Source organism: Rattus norvegicus, chromosome 6, assembly GCF_021556685.1.
Source record: "Rattus norvegicus strain SHRSP/BbbUtx chromosome 6, alternate assembly SHRSP_T2T, whole genome shotgun sequence".
Taxonomy (NCBI): Eukaryota; Metazoa; Chordata; class Mammalia; order Rodentia; family Muridae; genus Rattus; species Rattus norvegicus.
This window is the reverse complement of record NC_141539.1, coordinates 66,326,379-66,351,790: the sequence shown is the minus strand read 5'-3', so window position 1 is coordinate 66,351,790 and position 25,412 is coordinate 66,326,379. Positions and strand designations below refer to the sequence as shown.

General features: G+C 36.7%; 1 protein-coding gene across 1 annotated transcript in view; it reads left to right on the top strand.

Moving 5' to 3' along the window:
• The window catches only part of LOC148005220 (uncharacterized), a 140,500-nt gene that overhangs the window by 46,633 nt on the left and 68,455 nt on the right, over positions 1-25,412 (top strand). The window lies entirely within an intron of this gene.

Sequence of the window (25,412 nt, the reverse complement as noted above, 5' to 3'; positions counted from 1 at the left end):
AAAAAAAGAAAAGAAAAAAGATCTTCTCGTATATCTGTATATGAAAGTTTACACAGTTTTTAGTCATCTTAGAAATCTGGGCATATATGTGGTTAAGAATGGCTAATGTGTCTATAGAAGTACCCAGCCATGATTCCCTCTGTGTGCTTCACACACACACATACACACACACACACACACACACACACACACACACACACACACACACACACATTTCTCCTTTATTGAAAATAAATTTTTACTCAGAGAATATTTCCTGATGACCGTTTTCTGTCCCTCTACTTCCTCCCCATTCCTTACTGCCTCTTCTCCCAAACTCATCAACCACTGTCAGTTATTAGGAAGAAATAGATTCTAAGGGATCAAAGGAGAAGAGACGGAGAGAAAGGAGGTCCAGTGACTTGCTCAACCTGGGATCCATCACAAGGAAGGCTCCAAGGCCTGACAGTATTACAGATGCTCTGGTGTGCTTACAGAGAGGAGCCTAGCATGGCTGCTCTCTGAGGGGCTTAACAGCAGCTGACTGAGACAGATGCAGACACTTACACCCAGTCATTGGACTGAAGCTGGGACCCCTATGGTTGAATTAGGGAAAGAATGAGAGAAACTGAGGAGGAGGGCGACCCCATAGGAAGACCAGCAGTGTCAACTAACCTGAACCCCTGAGATCTCCCAGACACTGATCCACCAACCAGGCAGTAGTAGCTGTCCTAGTCCCCAGGTACATATACTGCAGAAGACTGCCTGGTCTGACCTCAGTGGGAGAAGACGCACCTAACAGTCAAGAAACTTGAGGCCCTAGGGAGTGGCAAAGGGGTCATCCTCTTGGAGACAGTGGAGAAGAGGAATGGAATGAGGAACTTTTGGAGGGAGGATAGGGTAAGGCATAATAGCTGGAATGTGCGTGTGTGTGTGTGTGTGTGTGTGTGTGTGTGTGTGTGTGTGTGTAACAAAAACTAAAATATTCGAGTTGGACAGAGCAAACAACACGAAGGAAAAGAGCCAGTGGAATGCACAAGAAACAGAACTCACATTCTTTTCTTTTCTTTTCTTTTTTTCGGAGCTGGGGACCGAACCCAGGGCCTTGTGCTTGCTAGGCAAGCGCTCTACCACTGAGCTAAATCCCCAACCCCCAGAACTCACATTCTTAGGAATTCCATAAGAACCATAAACGGTGAGACACAATACGCAAGTAAAGCATCTGTAGGGTAAGGAGCAAAGAGAAAAATATCCAAGTAAAAGAAAAATAAAAGAAAAAATAAGATAAAGTTAAATAGTAATAGCAATCACAATGAAAATAGAAAAGTTAAAAGGAAAGGTCATGCCACAATGTTATGAGGCAAGGAACCTTAATTCTTTTGAGTTCATTTTCTGTTGACCATCTACCATTGTACATATATTCTACCTCTAAAAGTAGGTGATTCTACAGAGACACTCCCTTGAACAAAACTGAATATTAATTTGTAAGGGTTATAATTTGGATATTGGTTCTAGGTTAGGCATGATGGAGACATGTGTCCATTTCTCCTTTCAGCTCTAGGGCACCATGTGGTATAGATCCATTCAGATTTATGCAAAATGTCTCGGTCTTTGTAAGTTCCTATATGCTTGATTATATTTAATAAGCTCTTTTTGAACCTAAATAATTTAGATTGTTTTCTAGGTGTCCTGCATCATCTAGTCTCTTACACTCTTTCTGCATCTTCCTATAAGGACCTGATAGAGGGCTTTGATGGAGACATTCCATTTCAAGCTGAGTGTTACAAGATCTCTCATTCTCTGCATAAAGTCTGGCTGTGAGTCTCTGCTTTGTTTTCACATGATGTAGGCAGAATCTTCTCTTATGATAGCTGAATAGGACATGGATCTATGAGTATGGTAGACTGTCATTAGGTGTCACTTTATTGTTACGTTATTTTGCTTCTTTGTTTTAGAACAGTATTTGCTTTTACCCTAGGTCACCAGGCCATCTCATCTCAAGCAATATTAGGTATTGGTTCTACTTCATGGAATAAACCTTCACTCAAGTCATGTATTAACTGCTATTCGCACACATTTTGTTCCATCATTGTACTAGCATTTTTCAGACAAAACAGCATTGTAGTTAAAAGGTTTTGTGGCAGGGTTGTTGTTTATGTTTTGGTAGCATGCAGAGTACATTATGCAAAAGATGCTAGCATGAGAAGGCTCTATGTAGGAACCACCAGCTTTACTTCTTGTTCAATGAGTTGTGTAGTTGTTCTCAGTAAGATGACATTGGCATCAGATTGTGGAGATTCACCACTGGACTTGGCCTAGCTTATTTAGAAGTTCTCATGTGACACCTTTGGACAATACAGTTATATACAACACATCTTTCATATGAGAGGCTTCACTTGGTGACAAAAGAAGGCAAGGTGGACACTGTGCCTGCATTGTTGGGCAGTTTCATTGAGATCACCCTTCTTATATATTTTAGGAAGCATTTACTGTACTACATTTTCATACTGCCCCTCAAATAACCCTTAATTTTGACTATGTCTTCACATATTCCCTTTTCTCCTTTCCTCTACCTTTACAATTGATAAACCACTCATAGTCTCTCCCACATCTATCTAAAATTATCTATTTTACCTTTCTTAGGCATTTTTCTACCTCCATCCAGTACCTTATTCTCTACCTTACCACTCTGGTTTTACAGATTGTAGGTTGGGTACCATTGACTTACCAGATAATATTCACATATAAGTAAACACTTATAAGATCTGTCTTTTGGGTCTACGACAGATTACTCAGGATAATTTTTTTTTTTACCAATTTAACTGAATGTGTCAAGATTTCATTATTTTTAATGGCGGAGTAGTAATCCATTGTGTCAATATGCCACATTTTATTTATCCATTTATCTGTTAATTACTTCTAAGTTTCTTTCCATTTCTAGCTATTATGGATAGAGCAGCAGTGGACATGATTAACCAGGTATCTTTATGTTTGGATGAAATTTGTGGGTATATTCCTAAGAGTTATATAGTAGGATCTTGAGATAAGCCAATGTCCATGTTTCTATGGAACACCACTCCATAATACATTTGTACACCTACCAGCAATGGACAAGTGTCTCCCTTTCTCCATATTTTTGCCAGCATAAGCTGCCCCATGTTTTATTAATATTAGCTATTCTGACAGATATAAAATGAAATATCAAAATAGTTTAATTTGCACTTCCCTGATAGTTATTTCTTTAGATATCTTTCAACCATTTGAGTTTCGCTTTGATAATTCTCTCCTCAGGTTTCTACCAGATTTTTTATTGGAATCCTTGTTTTCTTGATATTTTATTAAGATCATCTAAATTGTTTGTTTTGTAATAATTATGTGAAGTTTTTCTTTAAAAAAATCTCCTATACTGTAAGTTTTTGCTTTGTTTTAATGATGGTGCCCTTGCCAAACAGATGCTTCTCAATTTCATGAGGCCCAATTTATTAATTGTTGATCTGTACCTGTGCTAATATTATTCTGTTCAGAATGTCATTTCCTGTGCCAATAAGTTGAAGGCTATTACCCATTTTCTCTTCTATCAGGTTCAGTGTATCTGGTTTTATGTTGAGGAATTTAGTTCCTTTGGTCTTCAATTTTGTGCAGAATGATAAGTTTGGGTCGATATTGATTCTTCTATATTCAGACATGCAGTTTGACCAGAACCATTTGTTAAAGAGACTGTTTTCCTTCCCTTACATATTTCTGGCTTATTTATCCTAATTAGATGCCCATAGATATGTAGATTTATATCTTAAATTCAATTCCATTGATCATTCTCTCTGTTTTTTTGCCAATACCTTGCTTTTATTTTTTTATTATTATAGCTTTGTAATACAACTTAAATGTTGTCCTCACAAGAGTTGCCTTGGTCATGGTGTGTGTTCACAGCAGTAAAACACTAACTAAGATGGCCTTAAATCAAACAAGGCATTGGTTGGCTACTATCACAGGTTCTGTGCCACCGTTGCTTTAGTTTACCTTACAGGAAGCAGACTGTAGGTCAAAATTTTTGTGGTTGGGTTTATGTTTACCTTTCTTCTTTGGTAGTCTGCAGAGTATCATTGTGCTGAAAAGATATAAGTGAGGACTCCATATAGGTACTAGCTGAAAGGGCTTGATCATTTATGTAGGTATTATACTCAGCAATGGTGTCTACCTATCAAGTTTGCAGAGAGCAACCCCATTGTCTTAGCAACAACCTGGATAGTTTGGGGATTTCCATGGGACTCCAACCCCTTAGCCAGTAACCCTTGGAATGCAACTCTTTCCCTCTACTGGAGGCTTTCTTTGATGAAAAGAGATATCTACTTGGACCCCAGATACCCTATTATAAAGATACCTCATTTTGGTTGCATCATATATTTTTGTACATGTCCCCTGCACTAGATTTCCATATCATCTCTCAAATGCTCGACAATTTCAGCTGGTTCTCCCATATTACCTCCCTCAACCATACCTCTATTCCCTCTTTCCAACTAATCATCCACTTTCAGGCCACAACCAACCCCAACCTACCCATAAAACCTACTCTATTCTCCCCTCCCAGGATGTGTTCCCCTTCCTTGTAACGTTTTCTATATATAACCTTTCTAGGCCCATGGATTATAGCTTTGTTATCATTTATTTATGGCTAATATACATATACAAGTGACTACAAACCATATTTATTTGGCTGGGTCTGGGTTACTGTTAAGGTTTGGGAATTACTGCACAAACCATTAAAACATTATTCTTATTCAAATAGGGATGGCTTATTGAATGCCACACACCAAGGCTGATCAATCAGGGCCACATTTCAGACTCAGCAGCTGAACTGTGAACTTGAATTAAGATTCTACAAGGCTTTTAAGTCTATAATCCACAAGCATCTGTGCCAATTTATTGCACCAATCAGGATTAGGGATAAGGGATTGAATTAGAAACATGTGTTTGTTATACACTTGTCCTGCTCCCACTGGTTGTAATATTCAACTGTGGCATGGGACTTGCCTTGTTTAACATTTATATCTCAACTTGTCAGCAAGAATGGGACTTGTCTGGTTGAACATTTATATCTTAACTTGTCAACCAGAATATCTGTTACCCACACTGTGGCACATTTCTCTTTCTGTCAAGTAGGATGTCAGTATGCAGGGATGTCTTAGAAACATAAAATTTACTTGACACCTAGTCAAAATAGAAGTCTTATTCCAAATAGTTTCTTTTATTGGTATGGGTGTTTATCTTTTAACTTTTTGGCTCAAGCTTATTGTGGTTAACTATATAAAGTAGTTCTACTGACTTCTACTATTGTGATTGGTTTCCAAAAATACAGACACAAGAGAATATGTAATCAACTTCAGCATATAAAGTTTACTAGCTACAGCAGAAACAACATATGAGAAAATTACTTCTGATATTAGTAATAGCACAAAATTACAGGCTAGCAATGTACCAGTTACTTAGTTCTTAACATTCTACGTAGGTCTTAACATTCTATCTAGAACTTAATTTTTTACCTTCATCTTAGCTGTCATTTCACTCATGATTTTTCTAGTTCAATCCATTTGCCTGCAAATTTTATGATGATGCTATTATTTAACTAAGTAGTATGCCATTGAGTAATATAGACCACATTTTCTTTATCTTTTCTTCTATAAAAGGACATCTAGTTTGTTTCCAATTGCTAGCCATTATGAATAAACTAACTATGAACATAGTTGAACAACTGTCTTTATCATAGAATGGAATGAATTTTGGCTGTATTCCCAAAAAGTAGTTAACTGTGTTTTGGGGTAGATTGATTTCAAGTTTTGAAGAAAATGCCTACTTGATTTCCATACTGGCTGTACAAGTTTTCACTTCCACCAGTAATTGGATAATTGTTTCCTTTATTCCACATCCTCATCAACATGAAGTGTCACTTATGTGATTGATCTTAGCCATTCTGATAGTGTGAGATGGAATTTCAAAGTTGTCTTAAATTTTATGTTGACTAATGATATTGAGATGGATATACTCAGTTGTCAACTTAACTATAAGTATAGTCCTAAAATTAAAGGCACATTGGTGACCCAGATCTTGAGGCAGAAAGACACACATGCTCTTAATCCATATAAACCCATACATTTAATCCGGATCTTGAGGCACACCTTTAATCTGGGCCATATTTTCTACTAGAGGACTATATAAAGATAATGGAAGACGGAGGGATACTTTGCCTGCTTACACTTGCCAGCACATCTATTAAAACATACTTCTCCAGGATTCCAGCATATACAGGAGATAACCTAAAATGCCAGCTTCTTGGGAATGAGTAACTACTAGATTCTTGGACTTTCTATTAACACCTAGACATTGTCAGGTTTGTTGGACTGCAGATCCTAAGTCGTTCCAGTAAATTCCTTTATGCATATAAATTCATTTCATAAGTTTTTGTGACTCTAGAGAATGTGAAGAGTGAAGTTGAACATTTCATTAAGTCTATCTTAGTTACATGAGTTTCTTCATTTGACAATTCTGTGTTTAATGTATACCATTTTAGTTGGATTATTTGATTTGTTTGATAGCTAGTTTCTTGGGTTCTTTATATGTGTTTAATATTAGTCCTTCATTTTTTCTAACTTAGTAATGCTTTCTTGTTGTATTTTTTAATTTACATTTCACGTATTATGCCCTTTGACTGTATCCCCTCAATAAATCCCCTATCCCATCCCCCTTCTCCCATTTTCTCTGAAGGTGTTCCCAGACACATTGACCTACAACTCCTCACCTCTCTTCCCCTACACTTGCGAGTGGGGGAGGGTCTAGTCTTGGCAGGATCAAGGGCTTCTCCTTGCACTGGTGATCAACAAGGCCATCCTCTGCTACATATGCACCTGGAGCCATGGCTCTGTCAATGTGTACTCTTTGGATAGTGGTTTAGTCCCTGGGAGCTCTGGTTGGTTGGTATTGTTGTTCTTATGGCTTTGCAAAAACCTATGTCATCTTCAATCCTTTCTCTAACACTTTCAATGTAGACCCCATTCTCAGTTCAGTGGTTGGCTGCAAGCATTGGCTTCTGTTTTTGTCATGCTCTGGCAGAGCTTCTCAGAAGACAGCTATATCAGGTTCCTGTCAGCTGCACTTTTTGGCATTACAAATATTTTCTGGGTTTAGTGGCTGTATGTATATGGACTGGATTCCCAGGTGGGGCAGTCTCTGAATGACCATTCCTTCAGTCTCTGCTCCAAACTTTGTCTCCATATCTCCTCCTATGAATATTTTTGTTTCGCCTTTTAAGAAAAACTGAAGCATCCATAATTTCGTCATCCTTCTTGAGCTTCATGTGGTCTGTGGATTATATTTTGAATAAGTTTTTGGACTAATATCCACTTATCAGTGAGTACATACCATGTGTGTTTTTTGTGATTGGGTTAACTCACTCAGGATGATATTTTCTAGTTCCATCTATTTACCAATGAATTTCATGAAGTTTCATTATATTTTATAGCTGGCTAGTACTCCATTGTGTAAATGTACCATTTTCTGTATCCATTCCTCTGTTGACAGACATCTGGGTTATTCCCAGCTTCTGGCTATTATAAATAAGGCTGCTATGAACATAGTGGAGCATGTGTCTTTGTTATATGTTGGAGCATCTTTTGGGTATATGCCCAGGAGAGGAATAAGGAATACCTGGGTCCTCAGGTAGTACTATGTTCAATTTTCTGAGGAACCTCCAGACTGTTTTCCAGAAGTGGCTTGTACAGGCTTGAAATCCCACCAACAATGGAGGAGTGTTCCTCTTTCTCCACTTCCTCTTCAGCATCTGCTGTCATCTGAGATTTTATCTTAGCAATTCTGACTGGTGTGAGGTAAATCTCAGGATTGTTTTTATTTACACTTTCCTGATGACTAAGGATGTTGAACCTTTCTTTAGGTACTACTCAGTCATTTATTATTCCTCAGGTGAGAATTTACTTAGCTCAATACCCCATTTTAATAGGGTTAGTTGGGATTGGGGATTTAGCTCAGTGGTAGAGCCCTTGCCTAGCAAGCACAAGGCCCTGGGTTCGGTCCTCAGCTCCAAAAAAAAAAAAAAAATAGGGTTAGTTGATTCTCTGGAGTCTAACTTCTTGAGATCTTTGTATATATTGAATATTAGCCCTCCGTTGGATGTAGGATTGATAAAGATCTTTTTCCAATCTGTTGGTTGCCAATTAGTCCTATTGACAGTGTCCTTTGCCTTACAGAAGCTTTGCAATTTTATGAATTCCCAAGTCAATTGTTGATCTTAGAGTATAAGCTGTGGATATTCTGTTCAGGAAATTTTCTCCAGTGCCCATTAATTTGAATGTATCTGGTTTTATATGGAGGTTCTTGGTACACTTGGACTTGACTTTGTAAAGAGTGATAAGAATAAATTCATTTGCATTTTTCTAGATGATGACCATCAGTTGAACCAGCACCAATTGTTAAAAATGATATCCTTTTTTTCTTCACTGGATGGCTTTAGCACATTTGTCAAAGATCAAATGACCATAGGTGTGTGGGTTCATTTCTGAGTCTTGAATTCTATTACACTGATCTACCTCTCTGTCTCTGTACCAATACCAACACTTTTTATCACTATTGCTCTGCAATACTGCTTGAGGTCAGGAATGGTGATTTCCCCCAGAAATTCTTTATTGTTGAGGATAGTTTTGGGTATCATGGGTTTTTGTTATTCCAAATGAATTCACAAATTGTTTTTCTAACTATATGAGGAATTGAGTTGGAATTTTGATACGGATTACATTGAATCTGTAGATTGCTTTTGGCAACATGGTCATTTTTATAATATTAATCCTACCAATTCATGAACATCTGAGATCTTTCCATCTTCTGAGATCAATTCCTTTCTTCAGAGACTTGAAGTTCTTGTCTTATAGATCTTTCACTTGTTTGGTTAGAGTGATAATATTTTATGTTATTTGGGACTATTGTGAAGGGTGTCATTTCCCTAATTTCTTTCTTAGCCTGTTTATCCTTTGAGTAAAGGAAGGCTACTGATTTGTTTGAGTTAATTTTATGCTCTGACACTTTACTGAAGTTGTTTATCAGGCTTAGTAGTTCTCTGGTAGAACTTTGGGAGTCACTTAATTATACTATCATATCATCTGTAAATACTGATATTTTGATTTCTTCCTTTTTAATTTGTATCCATTTGACTTCCATTTCCTGTCAGATTGCTCTGGATAAGACTTTGAGTACTATACTGAATAAGTAAGGAGAGAGGGGACAGCATTGTCTAGTCTCTGATTTTAGTGGGATTGCTTCAAGTTTCTCTCCATTTAGTTTGATGTTTTCTAGTGGTTTGCTATATATTACTTTTACAAGCTTAGTTATGGGCTTTGAATTCCTGATCTTTCCAAGACTTTTAACATGAAGAGCTGTTGAATTTTGTCAAATGATTCCTTATCATCTAATGAGATGATTATGTGCTTTTGTTCTTTGAGTTTGTTTATATAGTGGATTATATTGATGGATTTCTGTATACTGTAACATCCCTGTATCCCTGTGATGAAGTTTACCTTATCATGGTGGATGATAGTTTGATGTGTTCTTGGATTCAGTGTGCAAAGACATTATTGAGTATTTTTGCATTGATATTCATAAAGGAAATTGGTCTGAAGTTCTCCTTCTTTGTTCAGTCTTTTTGTGGTTTAGATATAAGGGTAATTGTGGATTCATAGAAGGAATTGGATAGTGTTCCTTCTGTTTTTATTTTGTGGGTTAGTTTGGACTGTATTGGTATTAAGTTTCCTATGAAGGTCTGATAGAATTCTGCACTAAACCCATCTGATCCTGGGCTTTTTTTGGTTGGGAACTAATACTACTACTTCCATTTCTTTAGGAGTTATGGGACTGTTTACATGGTTTATCTGATCCTGATTTAACTTTGGTACCTGGTGTCTGTCTAGACAATTATCCATTTTATCCAGATATTACAGTTTTGTTGGATATAGGTGTTTGTAGTAGGATCTGATGATTTTTTTTTAATTTCTTTAAATTCTGTTGTTATGTCTCCCTTTTCACATCTGATTTTGTTAATTTAGGTACATTCTCTGTGCCCTATGATTAGTCTAAGTGTTTATCTATCTTGTTGATTTTCTCAAACAATCAGCTCCTGATTTTGTTGATTCTTTATTTAGTTCTTTTTGTTTCTATTTGGTTGATTTCAGCTCCAAGTTTGATTATTTCCTGCTGTGTACTCCTCTGCAGTGCATATGCTTCTTTTAGTTCTAGAGTTTTTAGGGGTACTGTTAAGCTGGTAGTGTATGCTCTCTCCAGTGTCTTCTTGGAGGCACACAGAGCTATGAGTTTTCCTCTTAGCACTGTTTTCATTGTATGTCATTAGTTTCGGTATGTTGTTCCTTTTTATTAAATACTAAAAAGTTTTAATTTCTTTCTTTATTTCTTCCTTGACCAAGTTATCATTTAGTAGAGCATTGTTCAGCTTCCATATGTATGTGAGCTTTCTGTTATTTTTGCTGTTATTGAAGACCAGCCTTAGTCTGTGGTGAACTGATAGGTTGCATGGTATTATTTCAACCCTCTTGTATTTGTTAGGCCTGTTTAGGTACCATTTGGATTATATGGTGAATTTTTGTAGGAAGTCCCATGAGATGCTGATTAAAAGGTATATATATATTTTTTCTTTTGTTTTAGAGTGAAATGTTCTATAGATATCTGTTAAATCCCTTTGTTGTTAGTTTCTCTGTTAATCTGTTTAGTTTCTTTTTTCATGATCTTTCTATTGCTGAGAGTGAGATGCTGAAGTCTCCCATTATAATTGTTTGAGGTGTAATGTGTGCTTTGAGCTTTAGTACTGTTTCTTTCATGCATGAAGGTGCCCTTTCTTTTTTTTTTTTTTTAAGTTTTGTCAAAACTGAGTATTCTTTTTTTTTTTTATTAACTTGAGTATTTCTTATATACATTTCGAGTGTTATTCCCTTTCCCGGTATCTGGGCAAACATCCCCTTCCCCCCTCCCCTTCCTTATGGGTGTTCCCCTCCCAACCCTCCCCCCATTGCCGCCCTCCCCCCATTTGAAGCATACACTTGGTTTATAAAGCCTGTTAGATACAGCATTTCTCTGTTCAGTTTTTGTCTGGAGGACCTGACTGTTAGTGAAAGTTGGTATTGAAGTCTTCCACTACCATTAAGTGGGACCAGTATGTGATTTACACTTCAATAGTCTTTCTTTTACAAATCGGGTATCCTTATGTTTGGAACATAAATTTTAAGAATTAAAAAGTCACCTTGGTGGATTTTTCCTTAATAAATTTTTAGTTGTCTTCTCTTTTTCCTATTATTTTCATTTGAATTCTGTTTTGTTAGATATTAAAATGTCTATACCTGTTTCCTGTTTAGGTTAACTTAGCAAAATATTTTTTCCAATCCTTTACCCTGAGATGATATCTATCTTTGGTCTTGAGTTTGGGTCTATTAGATGCAGAAAAAAAATGGATCTGTTTTTTTTCATTAAACCTGTCAATCTGGGTCTATTTATTGGTGGAATTGAGTCCAGTAATATTGACATATAACCGTGACTGATGATTATGGATTCCTACTATTTTAGTATTTTTATTGTTGTTGTCATTGTTAGGTGTGTGTGTGTGTGTGTGTGAGAGAGAGAGAGAGAGAGAGAGAGAGAGAGAGAGAGAGAGAGAGAGAGAGACAGAGAGAGACAGAGAGAGACAGAGAGAGAGACAGAGAGAGAGAGACAGAGAGAGAGAGAGAGAGAGAGAGTTTCCCATTTTTGATAATCCTGGTATAAGATTATGTATTCCCTGTGTTTTCATGGGTATAATGGACCTTAGACTGGATTTTTCCTTTTCACACCTTCTATAGTACTGGATTTGAACACAGATATTGTTTAAGTTTGCCCTTACTATGTAATGTCTTAGTTTCTCCATCTACAAAGATTGAAAGTTTTCTAGGTGTAATAGTCTGGGCCAGTATCTGTAATCGCCTAGAGTCTGCAGCATATTATATAGGACCTTCTGCTTTTTAGAGTAGTCATGAGAAATCAGGTATTCTAATATGTCTTCTTTTATATGAGAGTTCGTCTTTTTTCTTGATACTTTTACTACTCTTTCTTTGTTCTCTCTTTAGTGTTTGGATTATTATGCAGTAAGGGCATGTTCTTTCTGCTCTGGTCTATTTGGTGTTCTGTATATGCTTTGTACCTTTATAAGCATATTCTTCAGGGTAAGAAAATTCTTTTCTGTGATTTTGTTGAAAACATTTTCTGAGCCTTTGATCTGACATTCTATTCTGTCTATTCCTATTATTCTTAGATTTGGTTTCTTCATAATGCCCCAGATTTCTCGGATGTTTCTACCAGAGGATTTTTAGATTTAATATTTTTGACTGCTATTAAATATATCAGTAAATATCAGTAATTATTTCTTCTTCCTTACCTCAATGTGTGGGTTTCTCTCTTCCTTCTTGCTTGCCTCTGTAGTTCCTGTTTGAATTTCTAAATTTTTAATTTTTAGAATTTTCTCAGTTTATGTTTTCTTTATTAATTCCATTGCAATTTTCAGGTTTATAACTAACTGTTTTATTTGTTACCTTTCACAGTTTGTGCTTTTCTGGATTTCAAAGGATTTATTCATTTCCTCTTTGAGAACTTCTCTTATCTGCATACAGGTTGTTTTTAAGACTTTTACATGTGCTTCAGTTGTATTGGAATATTCAGGTCTTGCTGTAGTGGAATGGCTGTGCCCTAATACAGACCTGTTGCCCTGGCTGTTATTAAATTTGTTTTTATGCTGGTATTGAGATGATTATAGGTTTGATTTCTTGATTTCTTGTTGGGTGGGTATTTTCCTTGGTTTCTGTCTCCTCTCTAAATATTTACAGAACATATTGCCTGTTAGAAAATTTTCTTTGGACCTGATAATTGTGACCACTTAGGGTTCCAGGTAAAATGATAAAAATATGTTTCTGGGTATAGAGAGATAACAGTTAGAAATGGAAATAGACTAGAGGTTGAAGGGGTTACCAGGAATGGTGTTGCGCCAAGTGTTCAACCAGGATCTGCCTTTTTTCTCCATGGAATGAGTAAAGTGAAGAGAGGTCACCGCAGAGACTTTTCTATAGCAGTGGGAATGAGAGTAGGGTTGTATGTGGAGGAACAGAGGAAGGTAAGATCTAAAGATAGCCATAGGCTTCCCTAGAATGATTTGTCTATAGGTTAGCAGGGAGTACCTGCTAGAATTGGGAGTCAGGAAAATCAATCAGTGGAGAAAGGGACAGTAGGAAGGGAATATGGGTCATTGGGTTTGAGGAGAAAATGGAACACAAAGGTCTTAAATTAGCTTACTTGCTTCCTTGGGCTTACTCACTGGTGTGTTCACAGGTAATGCCTGCTGCTGATGGAGGATGGGGATATTGTGATGAATTAGAGGAAGGAAGGTTGAAACAGATGATCACTGTGAGCTTTAATAGATTGAATTGGGGAAAGGAAGACTGAAGCAGGCTTTCTGACACAAAGCTCAGGATGAGACTGGATGGATTAGATTTGGAGGAGCAAACGAAGTACGGCTCTACCTTCAGCCTACTTTATTTCTTGTCAGCAGTAGCTTGTGGGTTAGCTGGGGTTGTTGATGAGATAAATTAATGAGTAGAGGAGAGATTAGAAGTAGCACATCTTTGGCATGTACAGCAGAAGGGAATGGGAAGAAGATAAAGCTATCACAGGTAGTTTGCTGCAGAACTGGGCATGAGAAAGTGGGGTTAGTGTTGTGAATTGTCTGTATTTTTCTGCCCCCTCAAAAGGGGCACCTGTACTTAGGTGAGGTCAGGTGAAATCTTAATTAATCCGATAAGACTAGAGCCTGTGATTGGACAGTGAAAGAAGGGGATTTAACTGAAAGTTTTAGAGAGGGGAAAGAGACAGAGGGCCAGAGACAGAGATGGATGGAGAGATGATGGAGGAAGATGAACCATATCTACATGGCCTGAAAGAGAACAGGTAGCTATGAATACTATAGGACAATATAGTAATAATGTAGGGTACATTTACCCCATCTAGGTATATAGTTTATATTTGTATCAGTTGAGTTTTAGTTCTTTGTGTGGGTATTTTGGGCATTGAAGCTTTACTGTTATAAATCTGGCTGATATGGTAAAAGCCTCTAGAAATTTCAGTTTATGGGATTACAGGCATTTGTGCAAGGAGCAGTAGTCAACGTTCTGCCAGCTAGTCACAGGGGTGGTTGGTGTGGGACTTTTTTTTTAAATATTACATGCTACAGGTTAGATCTGGGTAGAGAGAAGAGAAGCTATGTAGGGAGTCTACCTTGTTTTCCAGGAAGTGCTTTTTATATAGGAAGGCTAATAATTTTTGAGTTAAATTTGTATGTAGCTACTTTGATAAAATTGTCCATCAATTATTGGAGTGCCCAGTAGAATTTTACTGTCATTTATGTACACTGTCCTAACATTTTCAAATAAAGATACTTTGACTTCTTTTCCAACTTGTATACTCCAAATATCATTCAGTTTCCTCATTTATGTGCTTTAGATAAGACTTCAAGCACTATATTGAATAGGTGCAAAGAAAGCAGACAACCTTGCTTTGTTCTTGATGTTAGTGAAGTTGGTGTGATTTACTCTCCAGTTAAGTCGATGTTGGCTCTAGGATTGCTGTAAACTGTTTTTATTATATTGAGGTATGCTTTGCATCCTTAATCTCTCCAGGGCTTTCATCACAAAGAGGTATTAGATTTTGTCCAAGCATTTTTCTGTATCTAAAAAATGATCATGTGAGTTTTGTCCTTTATTTAGTTTATATGGTAATTACCTTTATGTATTTATGGGTATTAAATCATCGCTGCATCTCTGGGATGAATTCTACTTGATCATAGTGAATGACATTTTAGATGTTTTCTTGGGTTTGATTTCTAAGCCCTTTATTTTGAGGTTTGCATCTATGTTCTTGAGAGAAATTGGTCTATAATTCTTTTATTTTGTTGAGATCGTTGTTTGAACTCAGGGTTACTTGGATCTCTTGAAACAAACTGAGTTATGTTCCTCCTGCTTGTAATTTTTTGCTATACTTTAAGAGGAAATGGCATTATTTTCTTACTGACAATCTGGTGGAATTCTTTGTTAAAACCACCTGGCCTTGAGCTTTTTTTTTTTTTTTAGCTGAAAAGCATAAATTTCTTCTTTTCTTAAATTAACTTATTTTTTTTTACTTATTCACTTTAAGTCTCTCTCATTATTGCACTGCCTGCCACCCTTTCCCATAGTCCTTTTCATATATCCCCTTCCCTTTTCCTAAGAATGGATATGTCTTCCTCCCCAAACCGAGTAATCCTTCACTCTAGTTCTTCAAGTCTCTGAAAGGCTAGGCACTTCCTCTCCCACTGAGGCCAGACAAGGTAGCCGAGCTAGAACATATCCCACAGACAGGCAACAGCTTTTGGGTTAGCAACCCATTCCAGCTGTTCAGGACCTACCTGACAACCAAGCTGCACATCTGCTACATACATTTGAGGAGGCCTAGGTCTGGGCTGTGTATACTCTTTGGTTGTTTATTCAGACTCTGACAGCCCCAAGGGTTCACGTTAGTTGACTCTGTTGGTCTCCTGTGTACTTTTTATCCCTTTAAGGGGTCCACATTCTTTCCTCCTATTCTTGGTTGGCAGGCTTGTGATTACTGCTTCTATTTCAGTAGGGTTACATGACTGTTTAAATTAATTATATCATCTTTATTTAACTTTGTTAAGTGGTATAAATTGGGGAAATGATCCATTCCTTTTAGATTTTCTAATATTTTGGAGTGCAAGCTTTTTATGTTCTTATGATTCTCACGATTTCTTCAGTGTCTTGTTATGTACTTTTTTTTTTATCTAGTTTTTGTTTTAAATTTTGATTTTCTTTTTTTTTCATTAATATAAATAAAGTTTATCAATCTTATTGATTTCTCTGAAAGAACCAACTCTTTGTTTCATTATTTTTTGCATTGTTGCTGTTGATTTACTTGTTTTTGTTATTTTAATGACCTGAGTTTGATTTTCTTCTGTTTATTCCATCTAGGTGTGGTTTTATTTTCTTCTTGAGCTTTCAGGTTACGAGTATGTTATCTCTCCAAATTTTTCATACAGGCATATAAAGTTGCCTCTTTGTTTTGTTCAATACATTTCTGTGTATTGTATATTCGTTTTTTATTTTTCTAGAAAGTCTGTTTTATTTTTTTCTTGAATGGCCATTTTTCATTTAGTAGTGATTTGTTCAATTTCCATGGGATAATTTTTCTTTTTTTTTCTTTTTCTGTTTTTGTTGATACGTAAATTTATGGTGGTCAGATAGGATGCAGAGTGTTGCTTCAGTTGCCTTGGGTTAGTTGAGATTTCCATTGTTTCTGGATATATGGTTAATTTTTGAGAAAGGTCCATGGGTTGTTGAGAAGAAAATAGATCCATTTCTGTTTGGATGAAATGTTCTGTAAGTTCTGTTAAACCATATGGTTTGCAATTCAATTAGTTACTTCATTTCTTGATTTAGTTTTGACTGAGTAACCCATCTATTGGTATAATAGGGTATATTTTTTTTATAGTTCTTTTAAATTTTTTTATTTTTTCTTCCATTTTTATTAAATTGGGTATTTTTACATATATTTCAAATGTGATTCCCTTTCCCAGTTTCCTGTCCATCAGTCCCCTAACCCCTCCCTCTCCCTTTCTATATGGGTGTTCCCCTCCCCATCCACCTCCATTACAGCCTCCCAACAATCCCCTTCACAGGGGGTATAGTCTTGCCAGAACCAAGGGCTGCCCCTTCCAATGGTGCCCCAACAAGTTTAGTCTCTGCTACATATGCAGTTGGAGCCCACGATCAGTCCATATATAATCTTTGAGTAGTGGTTTAGTCCCTGGAAGCTCTGGTGGGTTGTTGATTGTTGTTCTTTTGGGGTCGCAAGTCCCTATAGCTCTTTCAGTCCTTTTTCTAATTCTTCCAACGGGGGTCCTGTTCTCAGTTCAGTGGTTTCTTGCTGCCATTCGCCTCTGTATTTGACGTGGTCTAGCTGTGTCTCTCAGGAGAGATCTATATCCAGTTCCTGTCAGCATGCACTTCTGAGCTTCATCCATCTTATCTAGTTTTGGTGGCTGTATGTATATGGAAAACATGTGCGGCAGGCTCTGAATGGCCGTTCCTTCAGTCTCTGCTCTAAACTTTTCCTCCCTATCTTCTCCTCTGGATATTTTTGTTCCCTTTTTAAAGAAAGAGTGAAGCATCTGCATTTTGGTCATCCTTCTTGAGTTTCATGTGATCTGTGCATCATGGGTAATACAAGCATTTGGGCTAATATTCACTTATCAATGAGTGCATACCATGTGTGTTTTTCTGCAATTGGGTTACCTCACTCAGGATGATATTTTCTAGTTCCATCCATTTGCCTGTGAATTTCCTGAAGTCATTGTTTTTGGTAGCTGATTAGTACTCCATTGGGTAGATGTACCACATTTTCTGTATCCATTCCTCTGTTGAAGGGCATCTGGGATCTTTCTGGCTTCTGGTTATTATAAATAAGGCTGCTATAAACATAGTGGAGAATGTGTCTTTGTTGTATGTTGGAGCATCTTTTGGGTATGTGCCCTGGAGAGGTATAGCTGGGTCCTCAGGTAGTGCAATGTCCAATTTTCTGAGGAACCTCCAGATTGATTTCCAGAGAGGTTGTACCAGTTTGCAATCCCACCAACAATGGAGGAGTGTTCCTCTTTCTCCACATCCTCGCCAGCATCTGCCTTAGCCAGAGTTTTTTATCTTGGCACTGCTGACTGGTATGAAATCTCAGGGTTGTTTTGATTTGCATTTCCTTGTTGGCATAGATGTTGAACATTTCTTTATGTGCTTCTCAGCCATTTGATACTCCTCAGCTGTGAACTTTTTGTTTAGCTCCATTTTTAATAGGGTTATATGGCTTTCTGGAGTCTAATTTCATGAATTTTTTGTATAGTTTAGATATTAGCCCTCTATCAGTTGTAGGCTTGGAAAAGATCTTATCCCAATTTCTTGGTTGCCATTTTGTCTTAATGACAGTGTCTTTTGCCTTACAGGAGATTTGCAGCTTTATGAGATCCCATTTGTAGATTCTTGGTCTTAGAGTATAAGCCATTGGTGTTCTGTTCAGGAAATTTTCCCCAGTGCCCATGTGTTTGAGACTCTTCCCCAATTTTTCTTCTATTAGTTTGAGTTTATCTGGTTTGATGTAGAGGTTCTTGATCCACTTGGACTTAAGCTTTCTACAGGGCGATAAGAATGTGGATCCATTTTCATTCTCTTATAGCTGACCTACAGTTGAACGAGCACCATTTATTGAAAATGCTATCTTTTTTCCATTGGATGGTTTTGGCTCCTTTGTCAAAAATCAAGTGACCATAGTTATATGGGTTCATTTCTGGGTTCAGTTCTATTCCACTGGTCTATCTGCCTGTCTCTGTACCAATGCCATACAGTTTTTATCACTATTGCTCTGTAATACTGCTTGAGGTCAGGGATGGTGATTCCTCCAGAAATCTTTTTATTTTTGAGGATAGTTTTAGCTATCCTGGGCTTTTTTGTTATTCCGATGAATTTGCAAATTTTCTTTCTAACTCTGTGAAGAATTCTTAAAGGCTACATTAAGGGTTTTTTTGTTGTTTTGTTTTTTGGGGTTTTTTTTGGGGTATTTATTTATTTATTTATTTATTTATTTATTTTTCGTTCAGTTATGTTGCAGTACTTAGTATCTGATAAAGTAGTGTTGCTAGGCCCTTGTGGAAACATATTGTCCTGACTGGTACTGATTTTGTTTTTATACTGATGTCTTAGCATCTGAAACTAAAGACTGACTGATAACAAATCTAACATGCTTGAAATAAAGAGGGAGACCTGTTTGAAAATGCCCCCTTTATTTTTCTTTTCTGTTTTTATTCTTCCCCTCTGTACCTATTTGCTTTCAATTTTTAATTACAACTTTAGTAGCAACTTTTACTTACCTTATTTAAAAATAGTGTTTTGCTTTTATTCCCTTTTAAATATTTAGATTTTTTGACTCATTTTATTCTGTTTTCTTTCTATTTTCATCTTTAATTTTGTGCTCACCTTAGATCTGAGAAATAATTTTAGAAAGGTAGCAAGATACAAAATGAATATGATAGAAATAAGTCAAATACATATTATATATTATGCATTATATATATTATATGTTATATATATTATATATTATATTTTATATATATATTATATATAAAACAGCCCATGCTCATGGATCTCCAAAATATGGCTACTACGTGGAAAGAAATCTGCAGCACCAGAATTCTACTAACATTCTTTAAAAAAAGTAAAATAGACAATAATGCAATTCACATGAAACCACCAAGATTCTGAACACCAAGCCATTTTGATCAGAAAGAGAAAGTCTGATATTTTTCAGTGTCTGATTTTAAATTATACAATAGAGATATAGTTGCAAAGTCAGTACAGCGTTTTCACAAAAAACAAATTCAATGGACAGAATAGTACAGAGGAATCAGAAATAATACCACAGATAACTCAGAAATATTACTACAGAGACAGGCCTCCTATGTTTTTACAATAAGTAGAACATCTCTTAGGGAAATAATAAAATATTTTCTACTACAAACAGTTCCAGGAATCTAAGAAATTCACACGCATAAGAGTTGAACTAGACATACCTTTTCACACTATAATGAATACATTCTGAATGCATGCAAAGCCCTAATACAAGATTTCAAACATATGTGTAAATGAGCAAATTGGAGACAAGTTCAACATAAAGAAATAGGCATGTTGCTGTGTGAAAATAAAATGCTCTGCTCAGAAAAGGAAAGAGTCGATGAAGTGAAGCGTAATTCATCAGAGAAAGGGAAACCTTCACTGACTTATAGCAGACATGGAGGTACTACCCTAAATATAAAACAACAAAGAACAAAACAAAATTTCAAATCATTCAACTGCTAATTTTGCTAATGAATATAAGAGGTGATTCTTAAATAAACAACTACAATTTCTAATAAATATTTAAGATAGTAGCTAGCATTCTGAGCTATCAAGGAAGTGCAAATTTGAAGTATTTTTTAGTTTGAGTCTGATTCTATTCAGAATGATGACCATCAAGAAGACCGAAGCAACCAATCCTGCTGAGGCCATGGGTAGAGAACCCTGTTTGTCTGCTGAGGACATGGGGTAGAGAACCCTGTTTGCCTGCTGAGGACATGGGGTAGAGAACCCTGTTTGCCTGCTGAGGACATGGGGTAGAGAACCCTGTTTGTCTGCTGAGGACATGGGTAGAGAACCCTGTTTGCCTGCTGAGGACATGGGTAGAGAACCCTGTTTGCCTGCTGGAGGAAGTGTAAGTGGGTATGCACACAGCGATATTCAGCACTGGGGTTTCTAAAACTGTTGAACTTGAAACTCTCATATGATTTGTAAAAATTCTGATAATATGCTCAAATGCTTCTATATCAGTCTACTAAGTACATGTTTGCATATTTGGGTTTTTTGCTTACTATTCACTATAACCAAGGTATAAAAGCAGCCTAAATATCCATTCACAGAAAAACAGATAAACAAAACTTGTTATATTAATGTGATTAGTTTTTATATATCAGTAAAAAATAAAATTACATCACATATGGGAATGGAATGGGGCATCATTATGCTAGGTGAAATAAGCCATGCTCAGATAGATAAACATCTTAATTTCTCTCTGAGGTTGAATGTAGATTTTGTACACACACACAGACACACACACACACATATTTGAAACACACACATACACACACATAAATATAACATATAAATATAAATATAAACATATAAACATATAAATATAACATAAATATATGCTATGTGTATGTGTGTGTTTCAAATATGTGTGTGTGTGTGTGCGTGAATTTGTGTGTACGTGTGTATGTCAGTGAGAGTGCATGGGAGTGAAAAGGGAGAATGAGATAAAACAGCCTAAAGGGAGGAGGAGTATGGAACAAGAGAATAAGAGAATGTAGATGTCATGAGAACAGAAGGGGTAAATATTTGGGGAAAACCAACAGGCCAGATAGATATGGAATGGGAATATGTAGAAGTGCAGGTGGTAATAGGAAAATAAGAAAAAGGATAAATATATACATATGTATATATACAGATATATCATTTTGGTGCATGCTAACCAAAAGGGAATTTAAAATAACTAGCTTTCAAAAGCAGCAAGAAAAGGAAAAAGAATGAAAAAACCAATAGTTATTATAAATCAATATTATACATGCAGTCCAAAAAAATCATCCTTAAATGTTTACATATGTATTGTGTGTGTGTGTGCATGCAGGCGCATGCATGCGCACCAACGTGTTTTAAGTGATATATGCCATGAATCGCAGCTAGCATAGCTCTAAAATGCAAAAAATTAGGAGGTTGCAAGTAGGTATTTCCTTTCAGGCATCCAGGGCATAATTATAGACAAATAGCTTACCACAAAAACGTTAAATAGAAGAAAGCACGTGTTTCCAGCATGCCAAAAATAAGCTCAGAAGAGCACGATAAAAATGCTGGTACCAAAGATCGCTAGGTATTCTAAGGGATTCTGGGGCGAGGGGGTTTTTGTTTACTGCTTATTCTTACACCTTCTCAGAACCCACTAATTGCTCTGTGCTTGTCAGATCTCTTCCTGTTTACTCATGCAAACTTAACCAAATCTAATGGGAAAAATCCTTCTCACTCAACAGGTGAGGGAGGATCCAAAGAGTTGGTTAAACCAGGGATAGGGAACCTTGAACATGCAGTACTTAACTGGCACAAAACGACCATCCACATGATGTGAATTCCTAAAGCACCTAGTTTGTAAGAAATCCACTTTCCAAACTTACACTACAGCACAAGGGACAAACATCAGTTTGTCACACAGATATTTCAAAGAACACCCCCAAAATTTATATAGGTTGGCAAGGCACAACTAAAGAGTTTCCCAAGAAATTTCTAAATTGCAAAACCAAACAACAGAGTACTCCTGGACATAAGACTAGCAGCAGTTTTCATGGTAAGTCTTCATTTTAGGAAACATGATATAAAATCTTTTGGAACCAATTTTTAAAAAAATGGATGTTAAATTTGCAAGAGGCATAAGGGGAATAGATTCACTACACAAGGTTGTTCCAGTCCCGAATTTCACTTCGCACACTACTAAGACTTTTATTACTTTCGGTATTACCATAAGATTGTCTTAATGGTTCATGTTCATGGCTAGAAGTTGTTGATTTTGCCATCTATATTTCTGTTCATAGATGCTTTGCTTTATAAACTAAAAATGCAGTTTTATATTAAGGAAATAATTTTATTACAACATTTTTTCAACACTTGACGAACATACTACTGACTTTATTCCCCAAAGGAACAAACAGTAAAAAGTACCTGGAATGGTACATCCCACCATGCAGACAAGTCCTAATAGCTCTGAGCTTATGCAAGCAAATTCGTCTCTCATTGTATCACACAGGCAAGTTTTAGATGTGATTCCCACAGCAGACCTACCCTCTGGTCAAGCAAAGTTCTATTTCTTTCCTTCTTTCTTTCTTTCTTTCTTTCTTTCTTTCTTTCTTTCTTTCTTTCTTTCTTTCTTTCTTTTAGTTTTCTTTCAGGTTTCTTTTTTTCCATTTTTTCTTTATTAACTTGAGTATTTCTTATTTACATTTCGATTGTTATTCCTCTTCCCGGTTTCCGGGCCAACATCCCCCTAACCCCTCCCCCTCCCCTTCTATATGGGTGTTCCCCTCCCAAAGTTCTATTTCTATAGGCTGTCTTCAGCATCTACTTTGATAAGACCCACCCCTCCACACATACTACCAACTAGTATGCTCAGATATAGCTGTTATCAGAGGCTAGCTTCTCAGACCTCCAGTCCAGTCACATCTCCTTTCTTAGTCACTGTATTATCAACTCACGTTGGTGGAGATTTTATATATATATATATATATATATATATATATATATATATATATATATATATATATATATATCTCCACTTGTTTAACAAACCTGTCTTCCACTCCAGATGACCAAATCCATAGAGGGAGTAACATATCATGGCATGGAATGAGGACAGCCTAGTTACAAGAGTGCTGCCACCTTTCTATATGTGGATCTGTATCACCTCACATGAAAGGCAATTTTATCACTTTTTGGAGTATTTCTCAAGAGTCTGGGCATCATAGAAACCCAAGACTTGCCAAGCTATTGCTTCTGCTCTCATACATTCCCTTGCACTTTTTAAATACGTCACTCTAGGAAGACTTTTTCAGTCAGTCACTTACAAACTTTAACTTTCTCAATGAACTAGTTTGCAAAACTTTACCTCAAATACAGCTAGTGTGAAGTTGTCATGCACCAATAATTCTTTGTCAGTAGTTTATAGCCAAGAAGCAGTGAACAATAGAGTTCATGGGAGTTTTATCAAGTACTTACTTCTTCCATAGATTCGCCATAATCTTAGGTGCTTAAATAATATACATTAATACTTTCACTGCTGTTATATGTTAGAGATGCTACAAATATTTCCTAGGTTTTATTTTTCATATCATGTATAATACTATGTTTAAAGAGGTTAGGAAGGTTTGCTTCCGTGTTGAGATATACCACAGGCAGGATTCATGTCTAGGCTCACTCAGTGGTTGATGGCACAATTCAGTCCTCCGGAGGATGTTTTTTCTTATTTCCTCCCTCACTGTTAGGCATAAGTCCCTTACTTCCTTACGAGAGAGAGAGAGAGAGAGAGAGAGAGAGAGAGAGAGAGAGAGAGAGAGAGAGAGAGAAAGAGAGAGAAGATGGAGAGAGACATGGAGGGAGGGAGGGAGGGAGGGAGGAAGGGAGGGAGGGAGGAAGGGGGAGAGAGAGAGAGAGACTGGGAGGGGCAGAGGGAGGGGGAGAGGGAGAGAGAGAGGAGAAATGGGTATGAGTCAGTCTTTTGAACCCTAACTACAGAAGCTATGTCTCTCCATTTATTAATTTACACAATGAGGCTAAGTGCAACTCGCACTCAAAGGAGGTTCCTCAGGGCAAGAATATTCAGAGAAGCACAACTCTCTAAAGCCTTAACCTGCTTGGCAGTTGGGAAGCAAGTTATTCATAGTGTTTGGGGAGAAACTTGCTTTCTTTGTTTTTATTCATTAAGCATATTAATTTATACTTTAATGTTTATGTTCATAGCAAATGCAATGAAGTTGATTATTGATTCCAAGGCAGAGAAACTTTTACTTGTTCATGAATATCACCTAAATATCAGTATAGGGAAGAAATCCAAGTAGTAATTGTTTTGCAAACTTAAAATGACTGAAATTCTGTCAAGACAGATCACAGTTTAGAAAGCCCAGGATACCAGTTGTTGCTGCTTCAGACGGCACTGCCGCTTGGCATTTCCTGTCACACTATCAGAAATGATTATTAGATAATTTGCTTTTTAGCTCAATCAGGTTTGAACTGGAAGGTATTTCATGGTAGTTTTCTATAAAAAGACCTATGTCCACTTCAATAGCTCCAAAATGAATGAGCTTGACTCTTGGATATGAATGATTCATCGGATCTTATCACGTTTATGCTGACTTCTTGGCTCTCAACTCACTAATATAAGGATTTCAAATGCTCCTTCCAGATGTTTCTCCGGGATAAGCAGGACAGGCAGAGCCCAGGTGTGTTTAAGGATGAAGCTTCACTTGTTTTGAAATTTTAATTTTAAAAATGTTTTTAAGAGTATAGTCGGACTATATTTAAGTATAGAAAACAGTAGTTCGCACAGCTGCATTCTCTCCACCAGCGCCACTGTGTAGACGTGGGCACATTGCTTTCTACTTCCGCATTATGTAGGGAACAAATAAGCCAGTCAGCAACCTTGCCAAGAGAGCCATCATTTAGAACCTGACCTTCCACCTGTCTGAAGTTTCAGAAAAGATTGAAAAGTCCTTGCCCCTAGAAGTTAATAAGAAAACCAAATGGCATTAAATAAAAAGTGGTTACCTTATGAGTATCCATTTATGCTTTCTGATTCCAAGTGAGCTATAAGCATTACCAAGGACTAGGTCCTTTTTTATATTTTCAAGTATGCATGAAGGTTATCATAACTTTGGAATGATTTAAAAATTAACTTTAAATTGAATCATGGCACTAATTTAATAGTTGAGTGTTTTTCTGTGTCTTAAAAATAATAGTAGTAAAATGAATGACTCATTCTGTCTATAATTTTAAAAGTACTTAAAACCTAGGGCACTGTGACCTGACTAGACCCCTAGCAGACCAACATATCAGAGATATACAATTCATGTAAATACACACAGGTGCAGTCCTGGAATAGGATTATTTTATAAGGGAGATACAGTCTGTCTCAGCTAC